This window comes from Rhinatrema bivittatum, chromosome 1 (assembly GCF_901001135.1).
Source record: "Rhinatrema bivittatum chromosome 1, aRhiBiv1.1, whole genome shotgun sequence".
Classification (NCBI taxonomy): Eukaryota; Metazoa; Chordata; class Amphibia; order Gymnophiona; family Rhinatrematidae; genus Rhinatrema; species Rhinatrema bivittatum.
This window is the reverse complement of record NC_042615.1, coordinates 566,101,307-566,127,168: the sequence shown is the minus strand read 5'-3', so window position 1 is coordinate 566,127,168 and position 25,862 is coordinate 566,101,307.

Sequence of the window (25,862 nt, the reverse complement as noted above, 5' to 3'; positions counted from 1 at the left end):
TGTGTGGGTTTTCTCGTAAAAGGAATTTATATTATTAGAGTCTCCCCCTTGCCTTTACTCTATATCTTAACTTTATAGTGCAAATCTATATGAATTCTGGTCTAATAAAATGTTATGCAAAATTATGTTTCCTCCTGATTTCAGTATATTTGTAATTGGCATAATGTTATTTATTTCACATTCTCTTTTTTATACCAATCAATGCGGACAAGTGAACAGAAGCAGGGGAGCTGGCTCAGTGATATTTCCTACCAGTTAGCCATGTACCCAGTCAGAGATTTCCATTCACTCTTTCTCTGGGGACCAGCATTTCACAGTTTTGCTTCTTGACACATGTACATTAGTAGCAGGCTTTTCAGTCACTAAGAGGCCAAAATGCAAAAGGTTTGTCTGGCTATCTTTCGGATTTAAACAGCCAAACCCCAGTTTTTTAAATTTCACCCCTACCCCCCACCCCCCAGTTCCCACTCACTAGCTAAATTTTGTCCGGGCAATTTGTTACCCATACAAAATTTTCCCAGATAAAAAGAGGTAGTGCTGGCGGGGCATTCCTGAGGTGTGGTTGCACATTTTTCCAACTAGAGTTCATATTCAGCGCCAGCTTGCCAAAGTTACCAGGATTACTCTGGGTTGCTAAATGGCCTTCCAAGAGTTATGAAGGTTAACACAGAGGAAAAATAAGTTGCAGGCTAGCAGTACCCCGATCCCCTCTCCCTCCCACCTGCATGATTTAAAAAATGCAGGGGATGATCGGTGCCAAAGATAAAGAGAAATAGCAGGCCAGAGGCACTTCAATCTCCCTCATCCCAGACCTAAAAAAGAGATGTGCCAAATTCCCACCCTCTACCCCCAATCGTCCTAAAAGTGTCCACAAAACCCAGCAGCTTTTACCTCCTGCCATTGAGTTGAATATTAATTGCCAGTACAGCTCACAACACTTAATATTAATTTTTTCACTGCACTCCTGGGTGAACTGAATAGGCCAATCCATGGATGGGCTCCTTCTCCATCAGTGAAGGGACCAATCCTTATTCAGAACTCAGTGAAAGGGAAGGAGCCCATCCCAGTTCAGAACTGAGTTCTGAACAGGGATTGCGCTATTTAACCCAGAGTGCAGTGAATAAATGAATATTACGTGCTGGGAGCTGTACTGTCAGTTGCACTGCCACTTAATATTCAGTCCAGTAAGAACTTAGTGGATAGTTTTGGAGGTGGAGTGAAGATTTGGCCAATCACTTTTTATTTATATAGGGGATGGGGAAGATTGGAGAGCCATTGGCCTGTTACTTTTCTTTATCTTTGGGAATGAGAGGGAGGAAAGATTGGGCATCCTCTGCTCCCTGCTTTTTTCATGTAATTCAAGGCACTCCTGATTGCCAAAATACAGAACCAATACATAGTAATATAGCATTTATTTATTTATTTTGAAATACTACCTTTTCCATAGCATTACAGCAGCTTACAAAGGAAATATTGCAATCAAACACATCCTAAATATCCCTCAATCCATCCTCAAACATTCAGTAAGAAAATGCAATCAAGCACTAACCCAACCCCAAGTTATTAAGCAATTCTACATATGCACCCTTCACACCAACCTCAACCCCACCGACCATAGCAAGTCCTAGAAGAGTCTTACAATACCTGTAACTCCACTCTATTCAGAAACAGTCTATTACACATAATCCAGACCATAGTCCATAGTCCAGAAATAATGCCTAGCAAATGCAATTTAACAGAATCACCAGGCATCAAAGCAGATAAAAACCATATAGCCCACCTAGTCTGCTAGTTGCTCATACCTACACAATTCTAGCAAAGAATATCTCCCAGCCATCAGTCATAAAAGCTTGACCACCTACACTGTTCTGGCTATGACCATTACCCTTCCTGTTACATCAATCCACTGCTTGAAAGACATTTGTCAGTTGTCAGTCATACAAGCTTGACCACCTGCAGGATATCTGTCCTTCTCCCCAAATGAGTGCAGCCAAGTCAGCCTGAGCTAAGAAATTTGCTACCATTCCCCAATTATATCTGAAAACATATCAAAGTCTTGTGGCCATTTCATATTGATTGAATTTGCTTCCTCTTCTTGGAAATCCGACGTAGCCATTGTGACTCTTCTATGCAGTCCTGGATTTCTGATAACTCCATTCTGATGCATTATGGGACCTGCAGCACTGATTTCAGGGACTACAAATACCAAACTGCTTTGGAATGTAATTTCAAAACCAGGACTGGCCAAAACATCTCTCTCCTAACTTGGCAGTTTTGTATTGTTCAATTAAACTGGTACAGCCAATGCAGGGATAATTGATCTGCAAATCAATCAGCAGTTTTCTGGTATCCTGAAGTAAATGCTACTAATAAATGGTATGTAAAAGCTCTGAATGGTATAGTACATATAGAGGATCTCACGGTTCTGTACTCAGACGTCTGTTTTTTAGGTACATTAGCAATTTGCAAAAGAAAATAGGAACATAATTTTTACTGACACTAAAATTAGAAGTTGTAAAGATTCCTACAGATGGTACAGCTTGACAGAAAAAAAAGATACATTGAAAAATGGTCATAATATATGAAAAATGTGCTTTAATGTAGAACAAGGCAGAATATTTTTTCAGGCATCCTAAATCCAGGGGGTCATATAATTTACACCCAATAAATCACTATCCATATAGGCATACAATATATATCTATGACAAATATTCCACAGAAATATTATGCAAGCTGACATGGGGATGGCAGGCAGGGCTGGGATTTCTTCCAGCAGGAGGAGGGCCAGACACGGGGGCAGGGCCGGACTGGCTCTTCTGCCTGTACCATCCACCTACCCCGCAAGTTGATCCCTAGGGTTCTGGTGGCTGGCAGGACTTATCTAGGAACTGGACAAGCCAAGTGCTGAAGCATTGCTGGAGTTGGAAGTCATCACAGATTTGGAGCTGGAATATGGTACAGTTTGGAAGCTGGAACAAGGTACAGTCTGGAAAATGGGACAAGGTACCAGCTGGGAGCTGGAAGAAGGTGCAGGCTAGGACCAGAAGGTAAGGACAAGTCCTGAAACAAAGGACAAGTCCAAGGCCTGGGAATCAGATAAGGGACTGAACTGCACTGGAAAGACTAGACAAGGACTGGACAAGGGCAGGACTAGACAAGACAACAACAAACAAAAAGTCCCAACTGGGCATAAGGCTGGCTAGGTAAACCTAGAAGGATCAAAGGCCACAAGGCAGGATAGGGAGGCCCAGAAGGCCACTGAACAAGACAGGAAGGCCCAAGAGAACACAGAGCAAGGCAGAGAGGCCTGGAAAGCCACAGAGCAAGGCAGGAGGCCAAGGTAGGCTACAAGACAAAGCAGAAGGCCAAGGCAGGCCACAAGGCAAGGTAAAACATGTCAAGGATGGCCAACTCAAGGAGCTGAGGTGTCTCGATAAAGAAGCACTGAGGGAATAGATAGGCTGGATTAAGTAGACCTGGAGTTGCTGCCCCATGGGATCAACAATAAGGTGGCTAGGGCAGCTGTGAGTGAGGCTCGCTAATAACCTCTGCTGGCAGGGTGGGCTGCATAGCAGGCTGAATTGTGACACAAAGATGAAGGAAATTAAATCTTTGGACAAAAGATATGCTATTTCAAAACTGTTCAAGCACAATAAAATGCAGGGGGTTTTTAGAATTTTGTGTCCTTTTACTCAAAACTTAAATCTAGACCTAGAGTATATTTACTAAAGGACTTTAATGTATTATTGCACATTAAACTGGCATTAATGTGCTGGTGTTAACATTAACATAAAAAAGTCCAGCATAACATGAAGAAAATTTAAATAAGCTTCATAGCATGCAAATGCATTCTAGGTAGCTGCTTGATTTATAGAGCACAAATTCCTTAACCTACAGGGTCAGACAAAACTTAACTACACCTATGGAGATATAGTTAAGATTTGTTCAGTTTTTTTGGCAGACTAATATGCCTGTGGGGATACCTGCTGGAGTGTATCAGAGTTTAGCCCCCTGGACTGATATCCTTCCCCAAGTCAATAATGCATTCTCCCTGGGTTAATCATCCCTGAGTCAGCAAAGCAGCCCCCATCCCAGACTTATCCCCCACATATCCCTCCTTCTACCATTTTGAGGAGAGAGTATTCATCCATCATGCATTTCTGGAACAATAGCTGTAATGGTGCCCAGTGACCTCATGTGTTCCTTTGCCTGTCATATACAGGGCAAAGGAGCACATGAGGTCATTGGGTGCCATTTTATCAGTTGAAACCAGTGTGACAGAAAGAAGAAGCACTCCCTCCTGTCTCCAGTCTATAGCAGGAAGACTTCTGAAGTGTTGAAAACACTTTCATCTGTTTATTTATTAAAGCAATTATCATCCACCTATATTGAAAAATTGTTCTAGGCAAATTACAGTAGAACACGATGAATGGGTAAATAGAACTTGGTTTGAATCAAAAAATTGTGGCCATGCAAGGCATTCCAGTGTTTCCCGTTGACGCTTGTTGATGTGTGTCATATTATATCTTATTATATATTATGAAATGTACAGTTTGGTATACTGATATTCTTCTTGTGTGACTGTATTGTGCAGATGCAGAATAAAGATTATTTTTTTAAAATGTTGTAAAATATAACATCAAAAAATACAATGAAACTCCTGGGCAAAACAGATATTTTAGCTGGCATCCAGAGACACATAGGAAAAGAGAGGATGGACCCGTTGGGGTAGATTTTATAAATCTGCGCCCGCGCGTACTTTTGTTCGCGCACCAGGCAAGAGCATGCGGGATTTTAATAGATGCGCATGTAGCCGTGTGTATCCATTAAAATGCAGGGTTGGCGCACGCAAGGCTGCCCAAAATCGGCAGCCTGCGTGCGCCAAGCCGCGCAGCCTGCCTCCGTTCCCTCCGAGGCCGCTTCGAAATCGGAGCGGCCTCGGAGGGAACGAATTTGTTCTGAGAGCTGTGAATGCTGCTGAAGTAAATGAGAAGGAATTGAGTAGAAAGTGCCTATCAGGTACTAACTAGGAGAGCTAAAGTATTTATGAAGAATTCAGGAAAGGTATGGAAAAAAACTGGGACTATGTTCTGATTAAAATATCGGGACTGTAAGCTAACCACAGTAGGAAGAAGCTAGGATAACATTGTGAATCTGAACGAGGATTGAACTCTCTTCGATCTGAGTAATCTGAGAAAGCTGAGTAGTTGGAGTAGTGGCGGCGCATCATTTGGGGCCGGGCCGCGGGCATGGTTCTGGCCCGGGGGTGTTTCATGGGCGTTGCTGAAGCCTCCAAAATGGCTCCCGGGCCTGGGGATCTCGCACCGGCAGCTGGCCCAGCACACGCAAGTTACTCACGCAAGTTACTCCTGCTTCGGGCAGGAGTAACTTGCGTGTGCTGGGCCAGCTGCCGGTGCGAGATCCCCAGGCCCGGGAGCCATTTTGGAGGCTTCAGCCACGCCCATGAAACACCCCCGGGCCAGAACCATGCCCGCGGCCCGGCCCCAAATGATGCGCCGCCACTACTCCAACTACTCAGCTTTCTCAGATTACTCAGATCGAAGAGAGTTCAATCCTCGTTCAGATTCACAATGTTATCCTAGCTTCTTCCTACTGTGGTTAGCTTACAGTCCCGATATTTTAATCAGAACATAGTCCCAGTTTTTTTCCATACCTTTCCTGAATTCTTCATAAACACTTTAGCTCTCCTAGTTAGTACCTGATAGGCACTTTCTACTCAATTCCTTCTCATTTACTTCAGCAGCATTCACAGCTCTCAGAACAAATATCTCCAACATCTTACCCCTTTAGATCCTTTAGTTTTCTTCCCTCTATGCCACTGGCAGGATATTTATTTCCAGCTGAATTCATCCAGACTTCAGATTATTTCAGGATGAAAGACACCACTTTCCCATGGTTTTAGTTATTGAGTCCCGAGTACCAAATATCATTGCTTCCCTGTGGAATAAAATCAGTCTCTGAACCCAAAAAGGGGAAAAATCAAGAAAAAGATAGGAAGGGTGGAAAAATGTCCTTGCCTCACAACAGAGGAGATAGTCCAAAATAGTTAAGATAAAGTTTAAACTCCTCTGCATTGGGTCACTGTCAGGTCCATCCTCTGAAGAAGAGATAGTGCACTGCAGATCTTCCCTATCCTGTGATCCAGCCTTGAACACAAGGATACCTCAATCCACTGTAACAAGGGGGACCAGGCTCTTTTAATCTTTTAATCTTAAGGGATCAGCCTCTCATAAGATTAAAAGAATCAAATCAAGCAGAATTAAGTCAGATGGGAGACTGACCCCATAAGAGAAACTTTCTGACTGCTTTCCCATAAATAAGGAGAAAAATTACACAGCAGGAGACAACAAAATCCAACTAAAATTCATGAGGATAGATGGTACTTGGGAATAATAAATACTATAGCTAGGACATACCATCTGCATCTTCCATATCGGGAAGTAAAATTGGAACCTCTCTTTACGAAATCTACACTGGACCTCCCTATTAATTTAGTACATTCCTATTAGGAAGAAAACCAAGAATTCTCTTCAACAATATTATATCATACACACATAAAACAAAATAAAGACATCATAAGACACATAAAACAAAATAAAGACATCGTAACTGCTCAAAAGGTAGATCTTATACCTCAAGGTTAACTGAATACCTCATGAAATTGCGATTCTGGCCACTGTGCACCCGCCTCTCCACCAGAAGACCCCAGTGAGCTCGGCTCCAATCTACAGCATGTCCTTGGTCGTCTCCGCCTGCTGTACTATCTCCATTCTACCAGGGGATTGCAATGAGCACACCCCTTAGGCTCACCAAGCCCTTCTCACTGCCTTACACCACACTGCAGCCCTATTTAGTCTTGTCTCTCCCATGCATCCTTGCTTTGGAAACGAGTCTTCTTGGCTCCCTGCTTTAGCCACTCTCACTGCGTGGCCTTCTAAGGCCTTTCCTTGTATCTCTACATGGCTCCCAGGCCTACTGACTCTAATTTCCTTGAGCCTTGTTCCTTGGCCCTGGGTCTTCAGTTCCCTGGTTTCCTTACCTGTCCTTTAGCCATCTGGCCTTCTGTTCCAAGAAATGCTCTGTGGTCTCTGGGTCTTCTGACCCTTCCCTGACTTGTGGCCTACCTTAGGTCTCTCTGTTCCCTGACTTGGCCTTGCTTGAGGCTCCCTTAGCCTCTTCCTGTTTCTGGGCCCTGCCTCCCTTGCTCCTCGGGGCTCTTTTTGCCTCTGCTGCCTTTGGGCATTCTGTGTTCCATGTTCTCTATAGTACTACTTGCCCTGGCTTGTCTTAGCCTGTTTGCCCCTGTCCCTGCACCAGTGTTCTAGTTCCATGTTTACCTGCATCCAGCTCCACGCTTACCTTCACTCTGTTCCTGCATTCCAGTTCCATCCTTATCAGCATTCAGCTCCAGTGTTCCAGTTCCACTCTTACCTGCATCCAGTTCCACGCTTACCTCACTCTTTTCCTGTGGTTCCAATTCCACCCTTTCTAGCACTCAATTCCAACATTCCAGTGCCTCCACCGAGCCTGCACCTTGTTCCAGTGCTCCAGCTCAGCCTGCACCTTGTTCCAGCGCTCCAGCCTCACCAGGCCATCTACACTCCATTCCAGTCCTGTGCCACTTCAGGAGGTGGTGTCTACAACACCCCCTCTCCATTCGCAACAGAAATAAAGGACCTTGGAGATGTTTGCAAAAGTGGACAATATGATCAAGATCCCGAAGAGCATCTGGAAGATTTTAATGAAAGAATTACTAAAGACTCAATTCCTTTTAGTAAACTGGGCGTTAAAACTACAGTTAATACCCACGAAAGAATTTGTGCATTAACACCTAATTTTAATATAGTTTAGTAAATAGACCCCCTATGTCACTAATTGACTTGCTAATATATTTGAATTATTTTTTGCTGATGCCCACCCAATGGCCTGCAATTGCAACCCACTGGGACAAAAGTAAAAAATAAATTGTAGTCACTCAGGACCAGAGCGAGACTGATATGCCATCTCATTGTGGGCATTCTGGCACCAACTCCTACCTGATTACAAAGGGATTCATTATATACTTGACAAAAACTCTGATGCCTGGCACCCCAGCCCAGGGTCTAAATCTCAGTATGATTTGCACCATGGATACTGTCCGTATCTACTCTACTTTAAATAGCTCTACTCGATAATCTTGACAGATTTGTCTTTTTTTCCCCGGCGATCCAGGCTCACAATCTTCTTTTCCGAGTAGAACTGCTTGCCCGCCCAACACTGCCAGTGTTTCGATGCCAGTGCATCTGCTTCAGGGGCTGGAGAGTTCGCAACGTTACAGGTTTCTCTTGCCACCGTGAAACATGTCAGAGAGTAGATACGGACAGTATCCATGAGGCACAAAGGGTTTTTACAACGTAATGAATTAAAAAAGCACAAAAACTTACAAAGGACAATAAGCATATTATAAGGATTATGAATAAAGTAAAAACAGCACTTCACTTCATGACAGTAAATCAAACTGTGATTTAGACCCTGGGCAGGGGTGCCGGACATCAGAGTTTTTGTCAAGCATATAATGAATCCCTTTATATTGTAATGTGGTGATTATTTTTAGGGGATTCCCGCAGAGGCTTGCATTTCTGTTTCTGGTGGACACCAACTCCTACCTCAGCAGCATATGTGTAGTGTGCACTGGATGGAAGGTACTGACTGACTAGCTGCTGTAGCTGCCCCCCTTCTGATGCTACCAAGCAACTGCAATCGTACAACATTATCTAGATATAGAGTTTCCTTCTCCAGCTCTAGTCACGTCTGAAGAAAATGTCTGTGAGTTCTCAAAAGCTCATATGCCACAAGATTTTTCTTGTTGATGCTTTAAATTATCATAATCTACAAAGACATCTTGGTGTTTTTGTGTAAATAAGTGAAGACCTGTAATCTTGACACAGGGTAATGTAACCTTCTCTTGGGATATGTTTCCTTAGCATCAGGATCATGGGCCACCCCTTGTGCACCCCTGGATTTAAGAATAAAGTATGTCAGTTCAGCAGGGGGTAAGATCTCATCATACCTTATCAATACACAAATTCAGGTAAATTTGTAACTTCTTGCATACATTTATATCAAATGCACAAATATGTTAATGCCAGTTTTCAAAAGGAAAGTTTGTGCATCTTTCCCTTTAAAAATGAGTCCAACAAAACTATCCACACATGTACATCTGCTAATTTGTGTGCAGATTTTTCAGGAAAATTTACATGCATACTTATGAAAATGTAAACGTATGTAAAAACCAAGCCTTCCCAAACCTCACCTCAGGGAACACCTCTGTTGAATGTAAGCGCATTCAGGCTACATGAGTTCGATCTGTTTATTAAATGTTTTCATTTGTAAGCAAACAAATAAAAAAAAAAATTAAAGATAAATAAAAATACAGAATAATACAGATAACCACATTCAAAAATAACAGGAATTAAATAGGAATTGCAACAACTTCTTAGGAATTAAGGTAATCTGATACAGGCTTCCAGACGGCATAAACCTTTCTTTTTTGACACATATTTAGCACCACCACTTCTCCATATTTGTGTACCATACACATGGTATTCCACCAGTAACTGACATTCAAAAGATTACTGTTTTTCCAGTTGCTAAGCACCAATTGTACTGCCTATACAATAAGAATATCTAACAGCTTTCTCTGATTAATATTAAACATATTATTTATGCTATGGCAACGTAAAACAATAGTTTTAAGGTTCATAGGTATGGGTAATTAAGACATTTTAGTGATGTATTCCCAGACTTGAATCCAAAAGGGTCGTATTTTCATAATTCATATAACATGTGTTGCAGAGTGCCCACAATGCCAACATGTACCAGAGTTCCATAATCCAGCCCTATGTAATTTTATTGGAGTCCAAGGGACTTACTTGGTTGAGCAAACATTATAAAATCTGAGCAGGACTGGCTGAACATGAAACTCTCATAATTTACATCCAGAATATTTGCCAGTTAAAAAGACCATGTTTTAATTTCAGGTCTTTTTCCCCAAACTGCTTCCAAATCTAGGTTCTGAGATGCCAATTGAACACAAAGTATCTTATAAAACTGGGATGCTACATGACTGTTAAAATAAATCTTGAGATATTAGAGATGTGCCTTGGGTAAAAATTTCGTGTTGGGCTTCTTTTCAGGCCCCCCCCCCCCCCCCCTCCACGGGAATTTTGTTTTTCCCGTGATTTGGGGGTTTTTTTTCGGGGGCCCCGAAAATCCCCCCCCCCCCCCCCCGGACCACCAGGTAATTTTAAAAGGTTGGGGGGGGGGTCGGGAGGGTGGGGGAGGCTAAGGGGATCGGTTTAAAGGGTCTGGTGGGTTTTTTTTTTATCGGGCCATCGGCGCCATTTATATTAGTGGCAGCCAAAATGGCACCGATGGCCCGAGAGCGGGAGATCGCGCCGGGGCCACACCCCCCCCCCCCCCCCCCACTGGACCACCAGGTAATTTAACATTTTGGGGGGGTTTGGGAGGGTAAGGGATTGGTTTTAAAGGGTCGGGGTGGGTTTAGGGGTTGTTTTGGTGTGCCGGTTTTCCCGCCCTCCCCCCAAATAATTCCCGTGCCCGATTTAATGATTTTTGACAATAAATCGGGGGAATTTGTATTGTATCGCGCACTCTAACAATTTTTGACGATTTAAAAATTATCTGATGATTTTTTTAAATCGTCAAAAAACGATTCACATCCCTAGTTCTTTCCACTACAGCACTGCTACCAAAGGAGTCGCTGTTCCAGCACCTGAGGGATACTAGCCCAGCCGGGCTACTTCAACTGCTCACTACTGCCACCTCTGGTGGCTTCATCGCATAGTCTAATAAAAGATCAATCTCTGTGTTTATGTGTCCTAAGCTGAGCCTGACCTGTGACCCCTCATGGGACTGCCCCCCGTGGGCGTGGTCAGCTGCCACAGTGTCCAAGGGTCCACCCAAACCTCACTAATTATAACAATTTCAAATAACCTTAGTCACTATTGATGTTACTTCTCTTTCCAAGGAAACTAGTATTGAGTTATTAGCTCTATTCTTATATGTCACATAGCTAATGATTTCTCTACGTAATGTAGCTTTAAATGCCTCCCAGATTATTGAAATAGAAACTTGTTCTGACTCATTTAAGATACAAAACTCAGAGATAAAATGGGCCATTTTTCCTTTAAATCATCATCCTCTAATAATGTAGTATTAAATCTCCAACTAGTTGTTTGTCTTTTGAAGTCTGGTATTGTGAATGTTATAGTAATGGCAGCATGTTCTGACACTAAAATGTAGAGAATCTCATCTTTAATAACCTCAGGTAGGATAGTTTTGGAAACTAGAAAGTAACCTATTCAAGAGTATGTATGATGGGGAAAGGAAAAAAAAGGTGTATTCTTTCCCAGTAGGATTTAGCAAATGCCAAGGATCTAGTGAACCCAATTCTGATCTCATATCTTGAAGTATTTGTAAGAAATTGGTTTGAACAGGCCGGCATTTAGATTGCCTATACAATACCAAATCTAGAGGTTGGCTGAAGTCCCCACCTAAAATAATAGGTCTGTCCCCATAGCCTAACAGAATCTGCACTATATCTTTAAAAAATTCAGGTGAATTTGAATTTGGTGCATATATATTAGACAATAGAAGATGTTTCCCGGCAACTCACATAACTGATAAGACCCATCTTCCCAACAAATCTGTTATTTGGGATATTATTTGAACCACTAAAGATTTTTTTTTAAAGTATGGCAACACCATTTTTCTTTTCATGTGCCCCTGAAAATATGCATTCCACCACCCACTTTCTATGAAGCTTTGCTGACTCCTTATCTAAATGGGTTTCTTGCCGAAATGCAACATCTGCTTTGTTTATTTTAATGTATGTTAACCCCTTTTTTTCTCTTAATTGGATGATTTGGACCATTCACATTTAAAGGGCTTAATTGTACCCATCCTTATTTAAAGTAATGATTTAAATGTGAAATAGAAACAAGATGGCACAATATGTGGACATGCCCTTGCATAAAATCTTAAAATAATTATAATTTCCAAGATATTCTCACAAATTCATATAAATTATTAAAATCCTGTATTAAAAAAAAACAAAAACAAAAAACATCCAGCAGGCCAACAACCCCTTGTCCTGGATTTGCTAGGGAGTTGGCAATCTGTTCTGTTATATATCTGTTGGAAATCTGCTAAGGAGTAGCAATCTGATGTAAATCTGTAAAGAAACTGGGCGTTAGATGAGAGGAGCAATCTGAATGAATGGCTCCTAAGAAGGAGGAGTCAGCTATCTTGTAGTGTCTCAGATTCTGTATATTCTGCTATGCTAGGAGTAGCAATCTGTTAGGGTTCTCCGTGAAGAGTTAGCAGACTGTTATGAATCTGAGATAGTAGTGGTGAATCCCTGGGCTGGTGGCAGATGACCACGCCCCCGGGAGGATACCCCAAGAGGTGCCACCGGCTAGGCTTGAGTATGGAGACAGACACACACAAGTTCTTTTATTAAACAGGTTTTTGAAACCACCAGAGGTGGCAGTAGTGAGCTGATATGCCCAGCAGGGCTGTAGTCCCTCAGGCACTGGAACCGCGATCCAGGATGGCTGAGCTGTTGAGAAACTGTAGAAAGTGAGTAGGTAGAGTAGACAAGGTTCATGAACAGAACTAGATGATAAAACTCACGTAAGGTCTCAATGAAGCTCAGGAGCTGGAAAGGTTTAGGCCCTCGAGGAGTGAGTACCTGGTTCCAGGGAAAGCTCTGAGAGAGCGATGATAACTCACAGTTGTTTGTAGCAGCGATAGCTTCCAGGCAGTAGAGAATCCTCAGAGTGTCCAGGAACATGGGCCCTCGAGGAGCGAGTACCGGTTCCTATCTGTAATCTGAAAGTAAAGAAAAGAGCGAGGCCCCCGAGGCGCGGGTACCTCTGGTAAGTCTGAGGAGGCAGAGTAGCTTGGGAGTAAAGCCGAAGCAATCCCCTTGCTAACCCAGTTAGATAATGAATTAGAGACCTTTAAATATTGGAAGCAGATGACGTCATCTCAGGGGGACCCCCCCTGAGGTTCACGCCCTTGCTGGTACTTCAATCAGAGCACGCGTGCGCGCGTGTCCTAGGTCATCAGGCAACATGGCGGATCTGGAACGTCAAGCCGGTTCAGGGACGCTGGAGGGAGACGGCATGGAGACGCCACGACAGCCAGCCGTCCATCAGACCCGGAGGGAGTCGCCACAGAGGTAAAGAGGGCAGAGTGAGGGCGTCGAGCAGCGACGGACGCAACACCCCTTAAAAAGGGAAAAATCCTATAGTCACAACTCAACAGGAATTGATTGGGTTTGCAGGAAAAACACATCACAAGATCTGCCCATCCCCGATTTCCACTTAAATTGTTTAAAAATTATTAACAAAAATCTCCTCTAGATTAAATATTTATCAAACCTCAAGTGTTTAAGATTCTCCTTTATACTTACTACTACACACATTTTCTTCTAGCATACGCACATATGCGTGCACATGTGCGCTTGTGTGCACAACATATGCACAACATACGCACAACCTCCACACACAACCACGTGCACCACTATGTGACCACCATGCTCACCACTACGCACACCACCACACTCACAACCACTCACACCTGTTTTCTATTATCATTTACTTAATTATTAACAAAAACCTGCTATAGATTAAATACGGGGTGGCCCATGGAAATGCACTGGTATTGGAGGCGGGCTAATTTTCCATGGGCCACCCTGTATTTATCAAACCTTTATTATTACTACTACACGCATTTTCATTCAACATTATATGCACACTTCATTCACCAGGCAATATGCATATTTATGTTCTCAAATGAATACCTAAACTTGCACACAATCACATCTCCCCCTTCCCTTACTATGAAAAATTATTTTTTCTTCTAGCATGCACACAACATACCCAAAACATATGCGCACCAGCACGCACACAACCACGCGCACCTCTTTTCTATTATTATACACACACACACATTTATACACACATGCACATATGCACACTTCCTTCCTTCTACTATATGTATACATCTTTAGTATGCACACACGTGCACACACGGCTGCGTACACATGTGCCCACGACATAACTCACCATCTTGATATTTAATCTTTAATGTTCAATTTTACATTTCTAGTTATAGCAACGCCATTTCTTCCTGTCTTCATTTGATGCTTTGTATTAGTACATTTAGTTTTTATTTTCCCTTCCTGTGCGATTCATATATCTTTAAACTCTGACATAGTCAGCATTCCAATCTATTAGATTCCGATACTGTTTACTTGGCTACCAACTACTATCAGTTCATTTCCATCCCAGCAGTGTATTCAGTCCATCCAAGCAGGCATATATGTTTCAAAAAAAAAAAAAATCCATCTTCTAATAAATAAATTGATCCTCATTAAATTATTAAATTTAATTTTGATCCATATGGCTTTTCTCTTGAATTCTAAGTCTCCAGCTCCACAAAATCTTCATATACGGGTCAATTTTAAAAAACCCCCACATGTAAAATCCGGGGGTTAAGCACATGGCTGGGCCTTGTGCGCACCATGCGCATTTTAGAAGGGGCCCGGCCACTCTTGTAACCCCCATTACGAGCACAAGAGCCAGGCCTCGCAAAAAGGGGTGGTCCAGGGATCGGGGAGGAACGATCCAGGGGGCGGGGCTGGGCGGAGTTGGAGCCGGCCAGTACAGCAGTCATTTGCTGCTGTGCCGGGGGATCGCGCGCAACTTACTTCAGGTCAGGCACTGAAGTTGTGAAATTAAAAAAAAAAACCGAGGAGAATTGTAGGAATTAGGGGGTGGGGAGGAGAGGGGAAGGGGAAAGGAGGTTAGGGTAGGGGGGTAGGGAAGTTTCCTCCCAGTCCGCTCCTTAATTGGAGCAGACTGGGAAGGAACTGGGGAAGGCCACGATGCGTCGCCATGCAAAAGTTGCAGAAATCTATCCCCCCCTCCCCCTTGCACGAGCAGCGCACACATGCGCACGCAGATTACAAAATCCGGCACGCATGAGCGTGCAGCCCATCGACGTGCGCATGTTATAAAATCGGCACGTCCATGTGTGCACGCTAGGTAGCGCACGCACATGGACCATGAGCGCGCATCTATTAAAATCTACCCCAAATTGTATTACTATTATTATAGGTGACTTTCATTCTTGCTGGATATTGCAGTCCATACTGAGCCCCTAACTGCTTTAGCAACGGTCTTAATCTTAAGACCTCGCTGCAGTTGTTTTAGCGAGGTCTGGTACATATTACATTTTACGACCTTCGTTCGTGACCGATGCTTTAGATCTTGCTGCTGCCAAAATTTCCAATGTTTGAGGGTACTGCAGTATATTGAAAACTATCGGTCTTGGGTATTTTGATATGGGAAGTGACCGTGAGGGTATACAATATGCCAGTTCAACTTCAAATGGCCTGCCAAATTTCAAATTCAAATTCTGAGGTACTGTACCTTCAATGAATTGTATTATAATCTGTGCTTTCTGCACCTTCTGGGTTACCTAAAGGATGAATGTTACTATGGTGGTTTCAGTTTGAGAGATCCTCTAATGTCCGGAAAGTTACAAAATTTCAGCAGAGTGTTTTTGTACCTTATCTGGAATATCGCCTAAATCCGCTAATTGTACTTCGCACTTCCCCACTGCTATTTGAAGAGCTGTAAATTGATTTCCCAATCTTTCCAGGTCAGACTTAATGTCTCAAGTTGTTTTAAAGTGCTGTTCCATCAATTCTTTGATCCCCTGCAGCTCAGCCAGCATTGTATCACTAGTGGAAAGCTGAGCAGCTTCTTAACATTTTCAGGTGAAGGAGAATCGTGCTTAAGCCATTTTTACTCCCGATGAGGTCCCGTGATTTAAGTCACCTTTCTGGCCTTTCCCAAACATCTTAAGTGTCACACCTTGTAAATCTTATCAAGCTGAGAAGCTGTTAGGAGGGTAAATTCCTAAGATAGCGGAGGACGAGGTAAGCGGCAACGGAATCGCGCGTCCATCTTGCATGGGCTCCCGCATGCTTCCTCCGCATTCAGGCTACATGAGCGTAAATTTTACCAGCATATTGGACAGGTGATTTTATAACAGTCCATGACCATGGTTAAAGCACTGTCTTACCCAGAGAAATACCTCTGAGAATTTCCATAACTATGTAACAGGTTTAGAACTGTTCCTTATGTAACCCCATCCTCGGGTCCTGGCTGCAGTCCAATGGGGCCATAAAAGAATTTATATCTGTTTTGGGGCTGGCTCACTCTGGGTAACTCTTTCACTGTCTCTTTTCCCAAGGGCCTGAGTCCTTTGTTGGTAGGGGGGAAAGGTATCTCCTTTTAGGGCCTTGAGTGACAGGGGTGCCTTATGATTTCTTTCCCTGGAACAGGAAAAAGTGCTCTTTCCCCATTGTGGGTGCTACAGTGCCAATAAAAAATCCGGAGTCTTTGGATTAGTGTCCAAAAATAAAATCTTTACCGATGGGGTGGATAAATGGCACAATTAAAACAGTCCTCAGCACCACAGTGGTTCTTTCAGTTTTATAGGTCTTCCCTCAATCTGTGCACAGGTCTCAGTAAACATCCACCTTCCGTGGCTTGGAAAAAGTGAAGTTCCCAGGTGGACAAGGGATCCAAAACCTTCACACTGGTAAAAAAAAATGTCAAAACACAGTCTCTGCACAGGGATTCCAAATCCTCTCTCTCTGATGACGCCAAGTGGGTATTCTCAAAGAACTCAGTTTGTTCGTACTCACAATTCTCCTGCAAATCTGGATCTTCCTCTTTTCCATGAGCCATATCCCAAGTTGGAAAGGGATCCAGTCTTGAACATGCAGCTCTCAATGCTCCTTGAAAGGGCAGGAAGAGGAGCAGCAAAATCATCCTCCTTGTTCTTCTGCTTAACTAAAATCCTTGTCCCAAACCAGAAGGTAACACCATACCTCCTTCCTTGCTGAGGGTACAGAGAGGCAGGTCTTCCTTAATCTGGGCATCCCAGGAACAGGATCCCTGTGCCCTGGACCCAGGTGACACCTAGGGGTCTCAAAAAGCCTCCTACAAAAAAAATATACTAATCCTGAAAATCAACCCACAGATAAGCCCAACCAACCAGTCCAACCTTGCTTAAGCTCTCCAGGCAGGGTTTGCCTGGATCCTCTAAGCAGGCTTGAGAAATCAATGCAAAAATAACTCTCCTACACTGCTGCCTATACTAAGAACATAAGAACATAAGAAAATGAAGAACATACTGAAAATGAAAAACGCTACTTCCACATTCTCAGTAAAGAGCTGCTTATAAAACCTGTCCAGGCGAACGGCTATTCCAGCACCCTCAAAAGGAGGAGCTGCATATGAATGGTAACTCCCCTTAACTATCAACCTCACAGTCCCTAGCTAAAAGAGTAAACCAGGGACTTAAAAGTAATGAGCCCAAAGATCCATTACACCCCCTCCTACTTATTCAAAAATCTGGGTATGGGTTTGAAAATTCAAACACAAATTTTCCAATAATAAAGCAAACTGTATTTCATTGCAATAGATATTCGACAATAAGCACATAAACATCATATTTAAACAGGAGAGCTAATCATCCATTCCTGTATGGGGTTGATCAGATTCCATACAGGTTCTAGATTTGATGTATACCAACAAAACAGAATACCTCCTAATCACCCATGAAGGCAACTATCAACTCTCCAACACTTATCCTTCGGCACCACCTCCTCTATCTACCCAGGTCAGAAACCTAGGAGTCACTATGGATAACCTACTGAATTACAAAAGTTTTATCAGTAACACAGTGAAAGAATGCTTCTTCAAACTCCAGGTTCTAAAAAGACTCAGACCTTTATTATACCCCCAGGATTTCAGATCAGTTCTGCAAGCAATCATATTTTCTAAAATTGATTACTGCAACTCCCTTTTACTTGGGCTCCCAGATATCTCTCTAAAACTGCTACAAATGCTCCAAAATGCCACTGCCAGGATCCTAACTAAAGCAAAAAAAAGGGACCACATAACACCAATATTAAAAAAATCTACATTGGCTCCCTATAAAATACAGAATCACCTACAAAACCCTTTCATCCATCCATAAATCCATTTACAAAGCCTCATACCTAGACCTCAGGATCCCATTCCAGTTACATACTTCCTCCCGTCCACTGAGAACTGCGCAAAAAGGTTCTCTGAAAACCCCTCCACTCAAAATTTCGTCAAACAAAAGAGCCTTCTCCACTGCAGGTCCGATCCACTGGAACTCTCTACCATCGGATCTAAGGCTTGAACAATGCCCCCTCACTTTTAAAAAAAGACGTAAAACTTGGCTGTTCTCTCAAGCCTACGATTGAGCACTATTCTCAAATCGCTCCTCCAGGTCTATGCCATATAATACCTCTTGCTCGACATCTAAACAATTAATTTTCCAATCCCTCCTATCTATTTTGCAGATACCTTATTCATAATTGATTTTAATCGCCTGTATATAACATTTCTTTTACTACTGTTGTTTTTAATGTTATTTGTTATTAGTATTTATTCAATTTTCTCCAAGTTCATGTTCCTGTTCCATGTAAGACACACATGTTAAGTCACCCCAATGTTATATGTAAACCGAAATGATTAGCAACATTGTTGCTAGAGCTTCGGTATATAAAAAATGTTCAATAAATAAATAAAAATAAATGTACACTCTGGCATCCATGGCATGCTGCTCCGTCCTGCAAGCGAAAAACAATTACCAGACATACCAACGAATTCCACCAAAGTTGGATAGATCAGAGAAAACTTGAAAGCTGGCCAGCCCTGCCACTACTGGCATATAGCGGGCTCTCTCACAATCCTTGAATGCTGTTGATGCTTTCACCATCCTGTAAAAAAAACAGAACACACAAATATTGCACAGAACCAGTTCCTTTTCCCATAATTGAAGTTAATCCCTTAGGGTTCCCTAGGTGGAGAACAGTTGAAAAAGCATCTTCTTTATTGCATGCCTCCTGTGAAGACACATGGAAGTACCCCCTCCTCTGCTGGCGTGTCATCTCCTGGAATCTGGGCAAGCACCTCCTTTGCTCCCTGGAGACATCATCAGGACCTTCAAGTACTGGTCCCAATTCCTCCTGCAGGAGCATCACAGATTTCAACTCTGCCTATTATGATGTCACCTACACCCCCTCTTAGTAAGTGGCATGAGGGTTTTCGGGCTTGACCCATACCCCACAGGCAAGGCCAGTGGCCATCTTTAGCCCAGTACTATCTATAGAGAATTTGTTCACAATTTTTTCAAACTCACAGCAAAGTCCAGAAAATTTCTTTTTCACCTTGTTTTTCACTCCAAAAGTCACAAAATCACCCACACACCGTTTCAAGCCCCATGTTCCCAGGCACCATTTTATATAACCCCTCCAATACTGGTAAAAATGTCAAAACAGTCTCTGCACAAGGATTCCAAATCATCTCTCTCCAGGGGTTGAAGACTCTAAGTGGGTGTCCTCAAAGGTCTCAAATTGTTCGTACTTAGAATTCTGCAAATCTGGATCTTCCTCTTTTCCATTAGCCATATCCCAAGTTGAAAAAGGATCTAAGTCTGGAACATACAGCTCTCAATGCTTCTTGAAAGGGCAGGAAGAGGTGCTTAAACAGAAGGAAGAGGTCCCGAAACAGAAGTTAACACTAGAGTGTCCTTGCATCAAGTCACCACCATACCTCCTTCTTCACTGAGGGTGCAGAGAAGCAGATCTTTCTTAAATCTGGGCATCATAGGAACAGGATCCTCGTGCCCTGAACTCAGGCTTCCTACAAAGAAAATAGTAATACTAATCCCAAAAGTCAATCCAGCGGTAAGCCCAACCAGCCATTTAGTGGTCTGAAAATGCAGCCTCTTGGATCTTTCGTAGGGTTTGCCTGGGTTCTCCAAGTAGGCCTGAAAAACCAATGCAGGAATAACTCTCCTACACTGCTACCTATACTGAAAGCCAAAAACACTGCCTCCGGACTCTCAGTAAAAAGCTGCTTATAAAAACCTTTCCAGAGGAAGGGCCATTCCAGCACCCTCAAAGGGATATGTATATGAATTTTACCTCCTCTTAACTACTGACCTCACTATCCCTAGCTAAAGGAGAAAACCAAGGCCTTAATGGTAATGAGCACAAAGGGACCATTATACATCGAGTCAAGTAAATCACAGACATTCTGCAAAGTTTGAACATCCTTGTAACTGACATCCTGACATACAGTAAACTAATGCTAACTTAAAAAAATAATCGTAATGGGGGCAATATTCTGCCACTGAACGGCTTGGTTATTTAGCTGGATAAATTTATCTGGCTAACTGGCAGGGTATATTCAGCGGTTCAGTCGCACTGCTGAATATAACTGTCTATCTTAAAGCTAGCCCGATATGTTTATTGGGCTAACTTTAGGATAGTCAAAAGCATGACCAGAGTTGGCCAAATAAGTTAAACAGCTAACTCTGAATATTGGAGTTAGTTGGTTAATCTATGCAGCTAACACTACTCCTCCCCAAAATGCCTCCCGCCCGCTCCTGGAATGTCTCCGACTTATCCAGCTAAATTCTAGCCAGATAATTGGGGGAAATTTTCAAATCTGTACAGGCAGGTGCAAAGTCTAATGGATACTTGCCCCCCCCCCCCCCCCCATGGATTTAGCATTAGTTCTCCAAGGGAATGTACTAGGAATACTCAGCCCAAACATTTTTGTTTTGGTTTGCTTTTTTCGTTTTGAGGAGCTTTTTCATTTTTCAGTTCATAGAAACATAGAAATGACGGCAGAAGAAGACCAAACGGCCCATCCAGTCTGCCCAGCAAGCTTCACACATTTTTTTTCTCATACTTATCTGTTTCTCTTAACTCTTTGGTTCTATTTCCCTTCCACCCCCACCATTAATGTAGAGAGCAGTGATGGAGCTGCATCCAAGTGAAATATCAAGCTTGATTAGTTAGGGGTAGTAGGGGTAGTAACCGCCGCAATAAGCAAGCTACACCCATGCTTATTTGTTTTACCCAGACTATGTTATTCAGCCCTTATTGGTTGTTTTTCTTCTCCCCTGCCGTTGAAGCAGAGAGCTATGCTGGATGTGCATCGAAAGTGAAGTATCAGGCACATTTGGTTTGGGGTAGTAACCGCCGTAACAAGCCAGCTACTCCCCGCTTTGTGAGTGCGAATCCTTTTTTCCACATTTCCTCTTGCTGTTGAAGCTTAGAGCAATGTTGGAGTCACAGTAACCGTGTGTATGTTTATTGAATAAGGGTATTGTGTCCAGGCAGTAGCCGTCATTCTGGCGAGCCACCCACTCTTTATTGACGGCCTCTTGACTTTATGGATCCACAGTGTTTATCCCACGCCCCTTTGATGTCCTTCACAGTTCTGGTCTTCACCACTTCCTTCAGAAGGGCATTCCAGGCATCCACCACCCTCTCCGTGAAGAAATACTTCCTGACATTGGTTCTGAATCTTCCTCCCTGGAGCTTCAAATCATATGACTTATATATTTTTGGGGGTTGGTTTGTTTCCTGAACTGAAAAAAAAACCCATTAAATGCTTAATAAATATCCAAAAAGAAAAGGGGCCTCCCCGGAGTCCACCAAGACCCCTCCCGCCCCATAAAATTGAGTCCAGTGCCTGGGCCTACCCAGCTGATCTGAGCTGGGCCCAGCCAGGGCTTTCTTTGGCCCATTCCTCACTTTGGTTCCCCTCTCCATGGGACGGGCACTCTTTTTAAATGGCAAGTGAACCTTCAGGATGGGGACCTGGGAGGGAGGTCCCCGGTCATGGCACATGTTTCTAGGGGGCTGGAGGGGCCCGGGGAGGCCATGGCTAGGCCTGACATATCCCAAATGGGTAGAGCCAGGCCCCAAGCACTATTTTATGTGACAGGAGGAGGGTTGAATAGGCCCAGGAAGGCCTGGGTCAGCCCAGGCCCCAGGTTGGATTTTGCAGGGGAAAAGGGCCCTTGAGGAGGCTCTTTTTTAAAAATTTTGCTCAAAAGCAAAAATACCTAAAACTTTTCAGATATTTTTATGCAAGGCCATTTTTGGCTCATTCTATTTGTTGCCTCATTTGTTGCATTTTTAGCATTTGTTTTTAACGAATGTGCATCCTTAGAAAGTACACTCGTACATTCCCTTTGAAAATTGCCCAAGGAAAAAGTACTCGTAGATATTTGCACCTGCTTTCTATTTGAATAATTTTTCCAGCCAAAACACACACGCAGTTATGAAAAAATCAAAACTACACACATTCTCTCACCTAATTTCCCATGACCCGGGAATGCCTCTATGAAAATGCAGGTAAAACTCTGCGTATTGAGGAATGTCATGAGGGTGAGCAGTTTTCAGACAAGCTTTTTACCTGGGCTTTTCAAAATTGCACTCCCCATATTGGTTGCTGCATTAACTGTTCCACAAATATGAAATACAGACAGATTTCCTATTTATTTATTCAAAAGCTTTGTATATTACCTATACAAATTATAGGTCTGAGCAGTTTACAAAATGTAATGTACATAATCAAATTTTAACAAATAAAAATATTAATAGAATAAAAAATCATGTAATTATTAAATGAAATTAAAAACAAACACGCAATAGAACAGCATAAAAAGCAAATAAGACAGAAAAAGCCTTCATGCCTGATGATCAGTAAACACTAGTGAACATAGATAAGTTTTCACAGTTTTTCCTATGTGGCAATCTTCAAAAATCTGATTTTATTCAATATTTTAATGTGTGGGGTTTTTTTTGTTGTTGTTGTTTTTTAAATTGTGACATTCGGAAGCTGAAGAATGGATCCTTAGCATCTGTTTCTGAGGGATATAAGTGATTAATTGACTCTGAAGCTATAGACATAAATTACTATTTGCAAGAGTGCAGTGTAGGATGGACACATGACTTGGCAGGCCAGAGAACAGATTTTGTTCTTATATCCCTAAGGAAGCAAATCATTGATACTAGACTGTAACCCTATGCTAAAAAAAAACTGCTGCATTAATGCAAAATTAATAAAACTGCACAGGATTATTCTCCCATATGTCACTGTAATACTCCTGACTATTATCTGATGTCTTCAAATGGTTTTCTGCTCTTAAGGTATGGTTACAACCATGTTATAAGATAAGGCTATTCTTTTTCTCTCTCTCTCTCTCTCTCTCTTCACACAGTGATGCTACTGTCCTTGAGACTTCAGAACAAATATATACAAGTGTATTGTTCCAGTGACTATTTTAAGGCATCCTTGTGCTGATGGTCCCAAAACGATTGTGTACCTCAACCTGAGGTCAGCAAAAATGCTAGTGAAGACCTTCAATTTACTCTGAAATATTTATGAGGCAACCATTTAAGTGCTCATGGTATTGTAGCATTTTCTTAACACACCTTTAACTTTAAACCTTCTCAGCCACATTTGCTCCCTTCATTTTCACCCAGAAATACAAAGTCACAATATTAACTACAGAAGTGTGATACCTTGAGCAGAAGAGGAGAATGCATAGTCCTATGTTGTTTCTTCAGGTATCTTATTTTTCTTAAGTCTGTAGGGGAAACATTTTGTTATTGACTTGCTATTAATGAAACGTTTGTGTTTGACTATCAGACACTGGGGAATGTTATAGTACAAAAAGATGTAATACTTGTTGTGATAAAACATCAATAAGCACTGTAATAATATTCAGGTTTTTTATTACTGAAGGCTGCCTAGGCCTCACCATATTCATTAGAAGGCGAAAACTTCCCTTAATGGGAGACTGCAAGAGTATAGTCCAAAGATTTGAGCAATAGTAAGTGTGAGTCAGTGGAGACATCTGCTGTACATAGATGACTCCATGAGTTACTGGAATGAGTTCATCAAGCAAGGGATCAAGGGAGAGGCAGTAAGGGGCCAGGGCTATAGCTCCAGGAGGGGAAACGAACGAGTGTTGCCTTTCCTTTCCATTGGGAGAGGTGTTCTCTATCTCTTTCAAGCAGCTGGAGGGGTACCAGGAGGGGTCTCGTAGTCTGCAGTGCTCTGGAAGGCACTTGTCCCCAGGTCTCAGGGGCAGGACAAGGACAGCTTGTCTGGGAGGCTGAGGCCACTCACTGGATAATATATTGCCAAGCTTTCCAAATGGAATAGAAGTCTCCAGTTTTTGAAAGAGAACTTGCCTCACAGGGAGCTAGAGGAGGACTCAGTTTCCTACTAATTGATTCAAGAAGCTTGATAAATGGTATTTTTGTACTAGAGACTATGGGCCTCATTTTCCAAAGCTATCGCAGGCTTGCTCTGTTAGCGCAGGCCTGCGCTAGCGAAAGTAGCGCAGGCCTGCGCTACTGAAATCGGGGCGGAGTCAGCCCCGGAAGAGGAGGAGTCGGGGGCGTCACCGGGGCCAACTCCGTGAGGACGGCGCGCAGAGCGGAAAGGTAAGGAGCCTTTTCGCTCGCTATTTCGCGCCCAATAACTACAACTTCTATGGTATAGTTATTGGGCGCGATGCCGCCAATGATCGCACCGTGGCAGTGCGATCGCTGCCGGCTAGCGCAGGACCCCCCCGCCCCAGAGTAGCGCAATTTTCTAAAGTATCGCAGGCCTGTGATACTTTAGAAAATGAGGCCCTATACATTTCTGAATTTTGTCTTTTGCCAATTTTTATATTGCTGAAATGTCTTTTTTTTTTTTTTGCTTAAGTAAAGTATATTTGTTTTGGAACTACAACCCGTTGTGGACATTCTGTTTCTGAGATACTCTGTGCATGATCCCCCTTGGATCTTACAGCGTTGCATTTCCAAATGGAAGAATTCTCATGTAGAGCCTCAGCCAGGTCTTCCTCAATCATGGCAGCATCTGAAGCTGGCCTCTTGTGGTTTCTGGGAGTCCTTGGCAAAAAATAGATTATACTTCCAACAGCAATATCTGTATTTCCACATCAAGTCCTACGGCCCATATGAAAGAAAGATCTGAGTTTTTGTCTGGTCTGAGGACAATGCGTATTCTTTTGATCACAGTATTCAAGATATAAATGGAGGTCATCAGCGGAATAATTTAAAAGGCAAGTGGGGGGAGGGGAGATGTGAACCCCTCTAATTAACACTCTTTACCAAAATCTCAGAACACCTATAAAACTAATGTAGGACTTTATCAAAGTTTTGCTTTGGTTTTTCACCAGTGCAAAAACTTCCAGCTTTATCAATGAAAATATCCCAGTATTTTCAATGGTAAAAAAACAGCATGGCAAAATTGGAACAATTTTTGCCCTGAAGCAAGATTGTGATAACATTTCCTTCAAAAATCTCGTGACCTGTTATTTTCCAAAAACGAACTCCATTGGTGGAGGCAGGAGTCCAATATTTACAAATGCACATCACACACCACCGATAAACAGTTTGTAAGCATAGCAATATGAAATGCATGGGCTCTTTCACGTATGTGAATGAGATCACCTGTGGATGCCTGATATACTTTTTAGTGACTGGCACTTTAGCAATTGTTAAGGTAGTGATAAAATATTTCTTACTTTTAAAATATTAGCTATGGCAGCTTGGTGTACATCAAATAATTAATTGATTCAGTGAAAGTAAAACCATGAAGCCAAGCGCTGCCTCCTCACAAGCCCAATTCTGTGTTGTTAGGCAGACCCTAAATTTGGTAAAAGGATAGTCTTTGACAATATGTGATATTGTCTGAATCTTGCCACAACAACATAAAGGAATGGCATGAAAACCCCAGTAATGAAAACAGGCAGCACATCATCCCTGACCTATTTTGAATCTATTCAGCAGAGTCCAGTCTCAACATGATAAATCAAACCCATTGGGTTGATGA